Here is a 14693-nt window from a genome sequence, read left to right as displayed (position 1 = left end):
CCCTCAAAACAAAGACTTACTTAACAGACTCTCAGAATATAACTTCCTACCCCCCACAAGACCCCAGTCCCATTCCAGAACAAAGGTGTTCCTCAGCCTTATTTTCCAGAGGTCCCCATACAATCTGGCCATCAACATCTCCGAAGTCAGCTGGCCTTTCGAAAGGGGCAGCTGCCTCGTTACGTGTTCGATGGACGAGCGCCTTCGAATTTAACGGGCGTTTAACGAACCGAAGGGGTATTAATTTTCGTCCCGCGAGCGGAGGGCGATATTTCCAGGGGAACAACAGGCCGAGGTCCCTGGAATTCCTTGCCCCGAGGACAGATGTTCCCGGGCGCAATTTATCTCCGACCGATATCAATATAATCGAAAGCGGCGGCCGCGTTGATGATCACACGCGCGCGGCACGCAGCGTCCGATCGCCGCGAGGGCGTCGAGGGATAATGGACAGCCCCCTCGGATCGAATATTATACACACAGAAGGGCTATTATCGTTCGAGAGGTATCTGCGGTTGCGGCGGCGACGATGGCCGACGGGACGCGTCATGAAATTTTCATAAAACGATCAACAGGCTAGGAACAGCGGCGTCGAAAACGCGCTCTCCTACGAGTCGACGGGTCGTTCGAGCAGCCACTGGCTGCCAGGAAATTATGCAAATGACGGGAAAGATTCGCCGATCGCCTGGAATCCTGCCGCGATGGGATGCTGCGAGAGATCGCGAGTGAGGGTGGGAGCCAACCAGAGGAGACTTATATCGAGGAGTACAGAGTGGTTCGAGCTGCGACCATGGGGCGTGTTCGTCGGGGACGTTCACTTGTGGGGGTGTGCTCGTTGGGAGATGGAGAAGACTGAATTTGTAAGCAGTTCGAGCTGAGTGTGATTATTAAGATCATATCGGGGTTCTTTTTCCTTTTGGAATTGTGTTGGGTGTCTTTCGTGGAAATTGGTAGATTCACAGTGGTATGAACAATATGTGGGTCAGGTTAATTTTAAGTACGATTTCTGATAATATAATTTTCTTCAATATTGGGGTAGAAAGAATTCCAATGCACTTATAGTGATCCTAATAATGCTTATAATAATTTTATTATAATGAAACATGCTTTTCTGTTTAAATAACGTACCTAACTTTGTCTTCTTAGCAATTCTCTTCGCCGAATGGAAAAAGGGTATTTCATTAGAAGTTTAAAAGAATTGAACAGCACTCTGTTCTTCCCCCTTTTTTCAAATTTCTCAGAGGAACAGAAAAGTCGCTTGTAACTTTTGCCTCGTGAAAATGACACTAGGTCTGTTACAAAGGAATTGTTTAAGAAATTCAAGCCTTTCTGAACAAGAGTGGAAAAAGAAACCAAAGAGTGGGTAGGTAACTGCTTCTACTAACTTTTCAACCCCCTCGACAAAGACAAAAGCCTCAACCCTTTCAGATTTCTAGACCCATTAGCGCTTCTAACAGTTTTAGTATGCGAATAATACAGGGTGCCCCAGGAAACTGGGTCGGTCTGGAACTTGAGAACAGAAGGCAGAAAAAATATCATAAAGCGGAATTAAATGAATTTAAACGCAGCATATTCCTCTGTATGTACTTTTATGTACTTCTGTGCATCAGCGCTGCTGAAAAGTGCTGCTGCAATTATCCCCGCTTTTCAGCTGCATCGATGCACAAAAGTGCATAAAAGTGACACAAGAATCCGCGAGCTTAACAGTATCCCCCATTCCACCTTGTGACCTCTCTCTGAACCCCTGTCTGGACCAGCATGGTTAATTTCCTTCTCAATATTGCAAATACTTTCAGATCTTTTAGGACCAGAAAAAAATACAAAAAAAAAAGAAATAAATATTTTCTCATTTTGACGTCTAGAACCACCCCTCAAATTTTCCTCCATCCACAACCGAACACCCCACACAATATCTCCCCAGCTTTAACATGCAAACGAATTTACGTCGGCCTTTCCACGTCCTCAAAGCAACAGGATGTTACCGCGTCGGGTCCAGCCTTGTAAATATTCGTTTCCCGATGAAACGGTGCCGCCGATTAATATTCATTAGGGATGGGGGGGATGAACGAAGACGTCGGTAGGAAAGAAACCAAACAGGGAACCCACGCAAGAGTAACAAAGAAGCAGCGAGGGTGCTGAAAGTGGCACTCGTGCGACCAGAAAAAATGATGTCGCGAGGCGGCGAGGGGGATGAAAAGCAAAGGGTGTGACTGGTGGTCGCGACGGACGAGCAGAGTGAAAGAGGACGGAGACGCGCGGGTATCTTTAATATCTTTAATCCACACCCCTGCGCGGGAACGCGGGACGGTGGTATGCGTGCGGAGCACCCCCTCGAGAGCCACCAACCCTCCCTCGACAGGGGTAGCGCCGTGGCGGTCCGCGTTTGAGCTACGCAGGCGCGGTTTATCGACTGCCGCATATATATAGAGAAGAGGAGCGAGAAAAGCGTTTCGTTTCGTTTCGTTTCGCAGTAACCCGAACAATTTCTCTGCCTTCCCAGTTCCTCCCTCTTTTCTCTTTGTTCGGTCGCCGTTCGTCTCGGCTCCGGATATTTGTCCGGATTGCAATTGCAGAGGGCTTTTTCCCACTCGTTCCACTCCTCCGACCCTCTGATACCCTCTCGCGAGACCGCTGCCTTCCCCTCTCGCGTCCCCCTCGTGGCGCCTTCGTACGCCCCTTCTGCCACGCTCTTCCTCGGCTTTTCCTCGCTCTTTGCACCCGCGCCACCCTCGGGAACGCGGCCTGCTCTCCTCTTCCTTCCAAGCGTCGCCTCCTCGATCTCTCCTCCGAGCAATATTTCAGAGGAGCGTACACGCGCGCGCCAGGGCGGTCCGCGCGCGGCAAAATCGCTTCGGGATGCTCGATGACCGATCGAGTAGCATCCCCTTCTGGAAATACGAACCGGATAACGGCGGACAGCGAGACGGGGTTGAGTACAGGATGATTCAGGGATAGCGAGGGGCTTCGGGGCGAGATTGCCTCCGAGGGAGGCTCGGGGGTTGCCGATGGATGGACAGTGGACATGTTTATCGGGGGCTGTGTCTTTGATGCGCTGTTTGGCGATTTCTTTTGACCTGTGTTACAGGGAGGTGAGGCGAGTCAAAAGAGAAGGTGTGAGATAATTGATTTGGAATTGAGGGGGAATACTAGAATTTTCACTTTCCTTTGAATGGTCTTTCTATGAGGAAAAATTCATTCTCTACAAGTTTTTCTAACCAAGTATTTTCCTCTGAAAACATTCTTGGAAATTGTGTATAGTTAATATCTTATTCTCCTAACACTCCTACCTTCATCAGGGTACCTCCTTGAGTTTGAAATCTTCCTACTGACGAGAGATAACTACTTCAATACATTAATAATATATTAGTAACCTCAGAATTTTTTCAGATATCTTGGAAGCCTAGAACAGTAGCAGAAAGATTATATCTAAAAAATACTAAACTTCATTTCATCTACTTTCACCTACAGGGGGTTAATAAACCCTCCACCTGCATCTCAATTTTCCTTCCCTCTTGATATCTAGAATCACCCTTAAATTTTCCCCCACAGATATTCGAACACCCAGTACATTGTAGACGCAGCTTTACGCGATCCGTGGCGGCCTGTCGCCCCCATAATCCGCGTGCTTCGTTTCCCTGCTACGCGACAGTTCAAGACGCACACGCAATCGATATTTCACCAGGCTCGTTGGAAAAATCAACGACGACGGCAGTTCCGTGATTTTTCGCCCTTCGTTACGGCGCACTTACACGGCCCCGTATCATGGCCAATGAATTATTTAGCAGCCTTTTCGATCGGTTACACGCTCAAACAGAGCTGGGTGGTTGAAAATGAAAAACGAGGCGATATAATTAGCCTTGCAAGCTCACCACACGAATCCCTGCGAAGGAGGCTGATTAATGTTGCATTAATCGAACGGTGAGCATGGGTTTCTTTCGTTGGGCTGAATAGACGATGGTTGAAAGTTCGGGTAAACAGAAGGGCGGTGAATTTTATATAAGAAGAGGGTGAGTCATTCGACAGTCTCGACACACCCTGGCTGGTTAGTATATTTTTCATGAGAAAGAACGTTGGGAATGGTTGTACATGGATACTTGGCAGTGATTGCCTGGAGACTATTCTTGAGAATAATGGGTACTTAGATGTTGTACGTGAAAAATAAATTATACAGATAATTACAAAAGGATCGAAATCAGTACGCATTCCTGTGTTTTAGGAATCGTGTAGCGAATACATGGAAGAAAGTAAATTAAGTACACCCTGATCTCAATCTCCAAGTATACTAATTCCTAGACCATTAATGCGACAGCTCAAAGTTTCAACTTTCATCGTAACTCCACGAGTTTAGTGCTCGGATTTATCGAGCCACATCGCCCACCGTCATTTTTGTGTATATCGTCCCGCGAACAGAAGATTTTAATGGCCCCTAATTTTACACAGGATGATTTATTTTACGACTCGAATGTTAATTACCGTGATTTTTCCGCGCCCCGCGGCGTAAGTGTTCTGCGCGAGACGATAAAACATAGGAGTGTTCGCGCTGCGCGCACCAAGGAGCGTGATTTACGCGTTCATTAAACACGTTCAACCGGACAGGTTTAATCATCGTCGCGGTTAAGGGAAGTTCGAGAGCTCGAAAACTGTTCGGAATCTTCTCCATCGTCTCGAGGCGCGAGACGACAAACTTTCCACCCTCGTCCCCCCCTCTTCCGCGCCCCTTGTCATCTGTCCCCTCGAGGACTTCCTGTCTTCCCTTCAGGCCTTTTTACCTGTTTCACACGAAACAGTGAATACCTCCATCTGTCAGTCAGGATGTAGTGTATCCAATTACAGGTGTATTCTGCGGCGCGTTCGATCAGTCTGCGGTTACGGGAAACCGGAGATTAAACGCGTCGTTTGTTCCTTTTTCGCGTTGAACACCGTAAATGGTAACGACAGCGGTTCTTGTGTATCCAGGCAATGATATCGATCGTTATAAAATAATTATCGTGTTTATTTTATCCACTGATATTTCAGCCGACGGCGCTAATGTCCAACAGTTGCAACAGACAATGCACAGTTGCTTGTTGCGCAACCTCTGTTTGCTCTTATCTCACAGACAGCGATGCGTCTTAATTTTTTACAGTCGGAAACCGGAATATCCCGACGGCGTGTTTTCGCCGGCACCGCCTTCTGTATCGCGTTAAATGTAAATTTATGGCTTAGCGGAGAAGGAATGTACAGAGCTCTCGTTTATTTTTTTGCCTGCAAAGTATGGTAATTATTTGCGAGAATGTTTGCGAATTTTAATTTATCTTCAGAAGCTAAAGTTATCTGAGAGTGGGTAAATATTAGAGCGAATGGTGAGATAAGAATTGTTGGCTCTCGAAAAATTCATGACCCGCTCCGTTTTATATTTAACTTAGACAGCAGAGCTGTAAATTTGCATCATGAACCCTTTCTTAGACGCTACTGTGCAATGACCTTTCCAATCACACCATTTCAATCTTCGACCTGAATCTCAATGAATAGCTTCTAGAAAAAGTCCCATACTAAGGAAAAAAACAAGTTAATAATTCCCCTAAAAATATCAAAATTATTAATCACAATTTACATTTTCACAAGCCCAGGTATCACTTAAACTCAAACCCCCAAAATATTTCTCCACAAGTCCAAAGTAATCCCTAAAACAATCCCTCTCCGAAAACCCAACCTCAAGCTCCAAACCACCCCAAAAAGAATCACAAACCCAGAACGTGGACAAAAGAATTCGTCAAGAAGTCCAGCAAAGAAAAACATCCCGTATTAAATCATCGGCCACTGAAAACACAACAGGGCCGAGTCGGGTCGGTTTTATTAGCCGCTATTAGGTGCGCGTTCCCGTGGGATTCTTTCCCCGATCCCATTGTTCGATTCCACGATGTTGTTGGTCGTGTGGTAAGTAATCGCGCATTGTTCCGCGGTGGGGATACGTCGGGGCTCGTTCGTCGCGGGCTGAGTCAATTAATGGCGCGGTAGCTCGAGACAAAAGAAATCTTCCTCGAGTGGATTTCCTGAACCGTGACCTAGCACCGGGTTCACGGGGCGGCGGGGGAGGCGGTAAACAAAGGCAGTCGGCAAACAAAGTTGGTAACAAAGGCAAACACGATATCCGCCCTTCAAAGTGTCGTGCATAAAGTTGAAGTGCAAGGTACAAGTTCACAGACACCACCACAGGCCACCGCCGACTGACGCCGCCACACTCCCACCCCCTGCCCCACCCCAACGGGACTTAAATCGCGGGACACCGCCACGAAAAGTGGCTGCGAACTGCCGTAACGGTTAGCGTATGTGTAACCGTTTCGTACGGCCAAGTTCGCCGATAAATCTTCCTTTATTGAGCGCACCCGCGTGTATGGGCGCGGGGGTGTGCGCACGTGTGAATGGACAAGCGTGGAAGGGCGGGAGGAAACAGCGGAGATCCAGCGTGCCACCAAATTTCACCCACGACGTCGATGTGGAAATAATTTCAGTTATGAAGTCGCTCGCCCCCACGTCGCGGATCTGTACCCCCCCTCCAGGCTGCTGTGAATTTCATAGGCTATTAGGGAAGAGGCCTCGAGACAGATAGAGTCGTCGTCGACTTCGAGACGGGTATTTATACGCTGAGACGAATTTTCTGTGACCCTCTGGATTAGTCTATTCTCGGGGTCAGGATGTTTTGAATGTTTTTGTGCGGGGAAGAAAATGTGTTTTGGAGCCTGTAGCTTGATGGAGTGTTTAATCGGTGTGAGCTTGTCTGTGGGGACGGAGGTGTCTGCTTTGGAAGTTTGAATATTGGATGGAGGAAGGAGAATTTGAGTAATTTGTGAAATTGAGAAATTTGAAAGTGAGGATATTTTAAATATTTAAAAATTTGAATATTTGAATAAGTAAAACTAATTTGGCCTGTGGAATCATTTTTCAACCCTCTTAAGTCACCAACAATCACCTACCCATAATTAGCTTCCCCATTTCAAGTCCCATGACCCTCTAAACCTCCAAAAATCAACGTCAGACTACAACCCCTCTCATCAGTCCCAAGAATCACGCTTCTCCCCTCGATTCCAGCATCCTCGAGGATCCTGTCTGCATTTCAGTTCCCTTGAATCAGATCGCGAAGTCACGAGAGGATGGACTCGAAAGAAGGCGACGAGACAGCTGCAGCCACCTCGAAGAAACGATTCGACGCGGGGATAAAGCGGTTAGGCCCCTATCCATCCTCTCCCCTCCCCTTCCCTTCACTACGAGTCCTTTTTCTCTTGCTTTTTCTCCGGTTCCAAACCGAGGGAGAGATGTGTATCTCTGAAAATAGGATTGGTGCGGCACGCATTGTGCCGAGGACACACTCTCTCCCCCTCTTCTCCCACCTTCGTTCCACCTACCCTCCTCCCCTGTGTCTCCTGTATTTATAGTCCCTCGGCTTTTCCGCCGCGCTTCGCGCCCTACGACCGCTTAATTCGACCGCTCGCAAGAATACGATCTCTCGTCGAGAGCAGGCATCAATAGGGACGAGAGGACACCGCGCCAGGTGGACCAGCTCGCTACTTGTGTCGACTATGTACCCTTGTGAACGCCACCCCCGCTGCATCCAAAGCGGAGAATAATTTGCTCTTTTCACTATTGACGTTCCTCGGTGAAAACACGACAGAAATGTGTGCACCTAACGAAAGGAGAAACGTGCTGAATAATCCTCTCTCTGAGACGATTCTGGCGATCAGCGAGAACCTCGGTGAATTCCTCTTTTCCTGCCTTGTCTTCAGGTTGCAGTTGTTTCGACGTTGTTGTCGGGATAAATGAGGGGGAATAATTGATCTTCTTTCGTAATTGGCGCTTTCTAATGAACCCCCGCGAGAGGTCTGCGTTGCAGGAGTCGGATTGCTGTCTTGTTAAATAGAGCGGGTCCTCTTTTGTTATTGATCTGCTGTGTAGCCAGGGATCCTTTTGCTGGAGGAAACTAGCATCCATTCGATTCAATGGAAGTCTAGGTTCATTCAGGGGGGATGTAAATATGCGAGGATTTTACTGATTTTAAAGTAGAGTCTGCAGAAGCGTCTATTGGTTCACTTTAGCGAAAGGGGTGGTGTTTAATATCTCTAAATTTTGGGGAAAATCCTATGGGTCACAGTGACGTCGAATTAAGATACTATCATCAGGGTTCTGATTCGAGGATTTTTCAAACTCATGACTACCCTTCCTGCTGGAAGCACCACTTTTCCAAACGATTGCCAATCGAACCGCTGATCACCCTCTCACATTTGCAACGATTAAATTTCCCTTTCCTCCGCCTCACTTTTTTCATCGATTGAACTTCCTCTCTCCCACTCTGTCCCTCTCACCCTCTCTCTGTGCATAAAAAAAAATGGAGAAAAAAAAAAGGAAAGAAGAGATCTCAACGCAGCATACATAAACTGTCCCCGTGACGCTTTCATCTTCCTCCCTTTTTAGGCCTTTTGCCGCGCATTTGTGGCCCATTTTCACAGGCCACGGTTTTTAATGCGACCGCCGCGGCACGCAGGAATACCTTTTCTCCAACCAGGAGGAAACTAATCGGGGAGCCAGCGGCGTGTGCACGACCGAGTATATTCGTCCGCTGCACCAGGTGCGTCGTCATTTACCACGGCCAGCGATGGAAGTCGATCGACGCTACAGAAAGTGGCCCTGGGATCCCCTGGACCTGGTCCCCTTCGTTATTAAAATTTCTCACGAGTCCCTTTCCCTTCCCCCCTCTCTCTCTCCTCCTTCTACCTCTCTCTGTTCGTCTCCCTTCTCGATTTCCTTCTCTCTGTCGCTGGATGGGACGACGAATAGAGAGCGAAACGCGAGTGCTGTGATAATCATACTTCTCGAGCCTTTCATTGTTAAAGATCCGACTTGCACTACTGCCTCCAGAATCGATTCTCAAGCGTATCGGAGATCTGGCCCTCGATCCTCGACTTTTATCCCTTCGGCGACTGCTACACTACGTGCTACAGAAATTCGTATCGGAGAGATAATGATAAATGGGGGAGTCTATGTATCGTGGAGTTCTATCGACTGTTTTTCAGATGTATACTAGAGAGTTGGGGATTATTCGAGCTGCTGAATAAATGCAGAAACGAATGCTGATCTAACGAGTTTAGTATTTGAAGATATTTTTGTTGCATGTCTCAGAGGAATAGTTATCTACTGGTTGGAATTGTTTGTATGGACTTTTGTTTCATTTTTGGGATGCAGGGGAGTCATAATGGGAGGTCTGTCCGAGCGGAAACTTGGGGAAGTTTGTGAACGATTTTCTCTCAAACCAGTGAAGCGATTTCAATCGAATTTTCAGTGTGCATTCTATTGGTAATGCTAAATAAATTGATTACACTTACGGTTTTCGTGTGACACTTATGAAAGGAAACTTTAGATGACGTCTAGAATGAAACGAGTTTGCAGAGCATAGTTCTAATAATAAGTTAAAGAGACGATGAAATAATAGCTAATTAAATAACGATGAACATACAGTAAGTAAACACTGTACTGTATGCTGAGGCAACTCTACACATATTTTTACACAAAACAGAAGCTCTCTACTAGTAGGACGCAAAGGACTATAAATACCCAAGTAATTCCGCGCGTGCTCCATCATTGTGACCCTCAAATAGATCAGTCGAGTCGGCTTCCCCAATGCGACTCAGAGGATCCGTTGTATCTTTAATTCTCTTGCGGTGCGCCTCCGATTTAATGAAAACCGAGGAAATAAATCTACCAGGATTAAGACTAAAAATCGCACAGGACAAAGTCTCCGTCTTCCACGCTCAATTCAATGGTTTGGAAACTGAGGCGTCCCTAAATAACTAGAGGATAATACGATGCCAAATCTTATTAAGGGACTATAGTCTGAGAACTTCAATGAACACCCCTGATGAAGCTAGGGTTGGCGAAGATATTGAAACGGGATAACATTACAGAAAATTGGGACCTATAAATTCGTTGATCTGTTAGATGAGACAAATTATCTCATTATGCAATTAATGGATTCTTTGGGATGATTTAATTAATAGCTTAATGCAGTGGGGAAAAAGGGGTTTAAAAATAAAATAGACAAGGCTAGACTGAGGTTATAATCAAACTATTTAATTACTCGCTGCTATAGATGTAGACTTTCGAGCACAGTGGAGGTATTTTTAGGCGAGAAACAATCCAGTTGATTTCTTGGTAGAAGCCACTTATTGTCAGAGCTCGATTCATCCCTCGTGAAGCGAAATACGGGAGCAGAATTAGGCAAGGGTAGTTAACCCTTTCATGCCCACCGTATCGTTTTCAATAGACACCAGTTTCAGATAATTACAACATCAACTCTGCGCTTTGGCTTTATAGATCTATCCCTAAAGTTGGCATGAAATGGCAATATTCAATGCAATCGATCAAACACTAAATTTCATAGAATACTAATGGAACAGTTAATTACAATTCAGATTTTAGAAAATTTGGAATATCTCAAAAATCTTAATACCCTGAAAATTATTTTACATTTTATTACGCATATTTCACACCACTTTTCTCCAATAAAATCCAAGTCACTTTCTAAAGACTTCCAAGACATAGCTCTAGTCTTTTAGATTCATAGCTCTCCTCTTCGTACATTTGTAAAATTATAATGAATATCTACACCATTCGTGACAATAATTCGTTAATGTTCCGTGGAAAACACTCGCGATATTATCACCGAGACTGAGACAATCCCCGACGGGGGCAATGCACACATCAGGCATTATTAATCGGACATTTGAGCTGGAGCAGGGAAGTGTTTGTCGACAAGAGCGAGTGGATGTGCGCATGATTTATGAACTTCGCCGATACCACTTCAGCGCTGCTGGCATATCGATGCGAGAGTCGTTGGATTTTAACGATATATTCTCTATTTTTCTCTACAACGTACGTTGTACGCTCATAAGTCATCGATTATGAGCTTAAAACGAGAGACCTTGTCCAGCTAGTTCGTGGGTTGATTTCTCATTTCTGTGTCTGGGGAAGCACAAGCAAAATTGAAGACTAAACGAAGGCTAAATAGTTCTGAGAAAAAATGAATATAGTAATGAGGTAGCTTATAACTTATATAAGAGCTTATAAGAGATAACAACGTCTCTCATTTCTGGGGATTAGTTTCTCATCCAGCAAAATAACACAGAAAATTTCTCCTTCCTTATGAGCTCGTGGTTCGTAACGAGTCACGAGGTTACAGCGAGTAATTGCTATGCCAGGGCAACTCGAAATTTAATTCTGATCCTAAGAAGAGGGGTTCAGGGGAACGCATACCGCCGCGTACTTAATACCTGCGATATAAGCCCCTGTTGATAACCCGTGAGGAACAGTTTGGGGCAGCCTCCACCGGCTGGAAAAATAGTAATATCCCCATGAAGGGGGTAAGGGTGCATTTCATTACGAAGTCTCTCTCCCCGCGACGAACGAGAGTTATCGGGATCAGAAGTATCCCCCTCTAGATATCAGGAAATTAATTATGAAGTTGGAGCCGCCTGATGGAGGGAAAACTTAATACAGAATGCACAGTGGATTGTGGCAGAGTCGGTCAGGAGGTGGTACCTCGCGAAAAGGTGATTAAAAAATGGGTAAAGTTGTTAGAAATTTGTGGCACAGAGCGCACGTTGCTGTTCCCTCGCATAGAAAAGTCTTTGCAGTGAAAATGAGCCAGGGAACTATTTTTCAATCGTGAAAGAAAACTTTCATTCACTGTGGCGGGTGTTTATTGTGCCGACTTTAGACCTGAATAATATTTGAATAATAAATTACCTTGCTTGATGAAAAATAATTTTCAGCTGGTTTGAAGCATGATATGGGTTTCCCCTGAATTGTTTCGTTATTTCATCACTGGTTATTTGACCTTTTTATTTTAGTAGTATTTTGTATCCGTAGAAATATCACTTGAAATAATTTTGCAAGCTACCTCTAGTTTCCACTAATTTTGTAGCCGGTTTTAATTTCCTCAAAATTGTGGCGTTTAATTATCATTAAAATATGCATCGATTCTTTTTTTAATGAAAAATCACTTCCTTGCACCACAATTCATTGTCCACCCCTTACGCCTTTTCTGGCGACGAACTGACAATTTAATATATTTAACAGTTCGTGGAGTCACAGATTCCCGATTTGTTGCCAGTTATCCACATATTATTGACGATAAACCACTGAACCGTGGCCGCTTTTGTGCTCGCTGATTTTTGTGAAACCATATTTCCAGACAAGGGTCGATTGCAATAATGCTTTTTACCGTTTCAAACCCGAACTCGCGTGTTAAAAATTTTCCAACCGAACGAGGCTCTAATTGCATCTATAATTGATATGTTATTGCCATCGTATGAAGAGATGAAGCACATTGCTAATTAAATTGCTTGGAAATTAATTTTCTTGCCAAATATAACAGTATGTTCCGTATTTCATGAAAAATTTAGTGACTATCTGTTTATGATTGTTTTTAGTGAGAAAAAAAGAGAATTAAATAATAAATGTGACGAGAGACTTTGTCAGTCAAAATTCGAGAATATGCCAGAAATATTAAGGAACATATGAACACTGAAATTTTAATTAAATTGAACTGCACTCTCTCCATTCATCGGTACTAATAGTACTGCTCAAGAAATCCTCTTTGACTGTTAATTGAGGATTCATTATAATTTGATATTACATTAAAATTTCGATTAATTAATTCCTTCATCTCGATAAGTATCTTTTGTCTTTGATCCTGTGAATAACTTCTCTCCTATCAGACTTTAGTAATATTTTTTTTTCTATTTATTTAATTCTGTTACTCTCCTGAGTGCTAATGGACTTGATTCTTACTTATTCACAAATAAAACACTAATGGAAAAAGTTTTCTTGCATCCTATGACCTCATTTGCTAGTTAGATTTTCACTTTAACTTGCTATGACTTCGTTGAATACCTTCCGTTATTGCGTTTGAAAATGAAGCAAAAGTATTTCAGGTCAAACAGACTCGGGAGTAAAGTTAATATTCAAGATTTCTATGCATTTCTGCGTACAAACGTAGAAATTCGCGATACTGGCGATGAACAGAAAAATACTGAAACGGGAAAGAATGAACATACGACTAATTTAAATATTATCTCTGTTTTAGAGATGTACAAACTTTTAAAGTAGGATACAGAAAAAGTACTTATCTCCATCCCTAATAATTAGATTGCGGTTTTTCATGCATTTATGAAAATTTGAAATGTGTAAAAAGTTACAGAATGCACATAATATTCAAAACCATAGAAAGTATGAAATGTAGAGTGCAAATTATGGAATATAAAAGATGAAGGAAACTTTATTAGAAACTGCATAAAAATCCACAGTCTACTAATAATCTTCAGACATCTCCATATTCTCAGGAAGTGAAATTCACCAAAAATTCATCAAACGACTACATTTCCCACTTCTCCATCAAAAAAGAGACACGAGTACAACACTGTAGGCTCATCGACTCTCAGACCATCCCAAAGACAGTCATCCCTAACACAAAAAAAAAGATCTCTACTTCACAAACCCACCTCACAGATTCCTCCACCCAGGAGTCAACAGCCCTTCAGCATCCTCTGAATTCCCCGGAAAGACAAAACGCAAAAAAAAAAAGGAGAAACCGCCCGGCAAAGGGTTTAACAAACGTTTCCTTGCGAACAATCCTACCGGTAAATTATTGAGAGCATTTGTCCCCGTTTCTCTTTCCGCCAGACTTCAAGTTCACTTCGCGCTGTTGCTCGCGGCCGAAAGAGAAGCGGGTGCATTCTTTCGCGCACAGCTGACTGTGCACAGCCGCGTAGGCGGTCCGTGACTCATTGTCGTGCACGCACAATGCTTGAAAAGGAGGGTAGGGTCTAAGGGTGAGTACTTACACCGACAGACGTGGAGTTTCAGTACAGTTCCCCGGCGTTGTGCACATCGACCTGGCCCACCGTCGGCACCGCGGACGCGCGACGTCCAGGCGTCGTGCAGGCCCGTTTCCGCTCCGTCGCGCGAAACGTCGGATCAACTGGCACACGCACCTCTCATCCGGGCACAGGTCTGGGGGGCCCAGCCTCCGTAGCCACCGCGAGGTCCCCTCGAATCACTGATACCCACCGACCACGTGACTACTGTCCATTCAGGGGTGGGAGGCAGCGACGACACAAGATTATCGCCCGAGACACCCCCGAGAGACGGATCACAGACTCTCCTCGTGCACGTCGATCGACTCGCGAGTCGACCGCGGAACGGGGCTTCGGGATGGACGACACAGGGGATGAGAGAGAGACAGAGACAGAGAGGGAGAGAGATAGTGTGTGAGAAAGGGAGGGAAAGGGGGTGGAAAAAAAGTTAAGGACGCACTTTGGTCGCGGCGAGAGAGAAACTGAAACAAACGGGGGTAGTGACACGCAAGGGGACGCAGAGAGGAAGGGGTGAGAACGGATGAAAGAGAGAAAGAGAGACAGAGACAGAGAGAGAAGAGGAGGAGAGGAAAGACCGCGGCTTCTCCCTGAGATTTCGAGGTGCACTGCAAACGGGAACGGTCAGTCCTCACTGAGCCGGAGTTTCGCTACGTACTCGCGGCTGAGAGACTTCGGGGTCTGCGCAGTTGCTCGCTCGCCACCACCATTTTCCCACCATCCTCGCTTGCCCACCACCGACCCTCTCCCCACCATCGTTCACTCGGCCCCACCATAGCCAGCAACCCCCGAACC

The 14693-nt window shown here is 45.2% G+C and overlaps 1 protein-coding gene across 2 annotated transcripts in view; it reads right to left on the bottom strand.

Annotated features, from left to right (window-relative positions):
• The window catches only part of LOC143177979 (uncharacterized), a 31303-nt gene that overhangs the window by 12375 nt on the left and 4235 nt on the right, over nt 1-14693 (bottom strand). The window contains exon 1 of one of the 2 annotated variants that reach the window (XM_076376347.1): nt 13869-14001. The exons of the other annotated variant lie outside the window; for it this stretch is intronic. The gene's annotated coding sequence lies outside the window, so the exon portion shown is untranslated. Of the gene's footprint in view, nt 1-13868; nt 14002-14693 lie in introns of those variants that run through there. 2 annotated transcript variants of the gene reach the window in all.

The sequence above is a fragment of the Calliopsis andreniformis genome, chromosome 4 (genome assembly GCF_051401765.1).
Source record: "Calliopsis andreniformis isolate RMS-2024a chromosome 4, iyCalAndr_principal, whole genome shotgun sequence".
Taxonomy (NCBI): Eukaryota; Metazoa; Arthropoda; class Insecta; order Hymenoptera; family Andrenidae; genus Calliopsis; species Calliopsis andreniformis.
The sequence above is the reverse complement of the archived record's forward strand: the minus strand, read 5'-3'. Positions and strand labels throughout refer to the sequence as shown.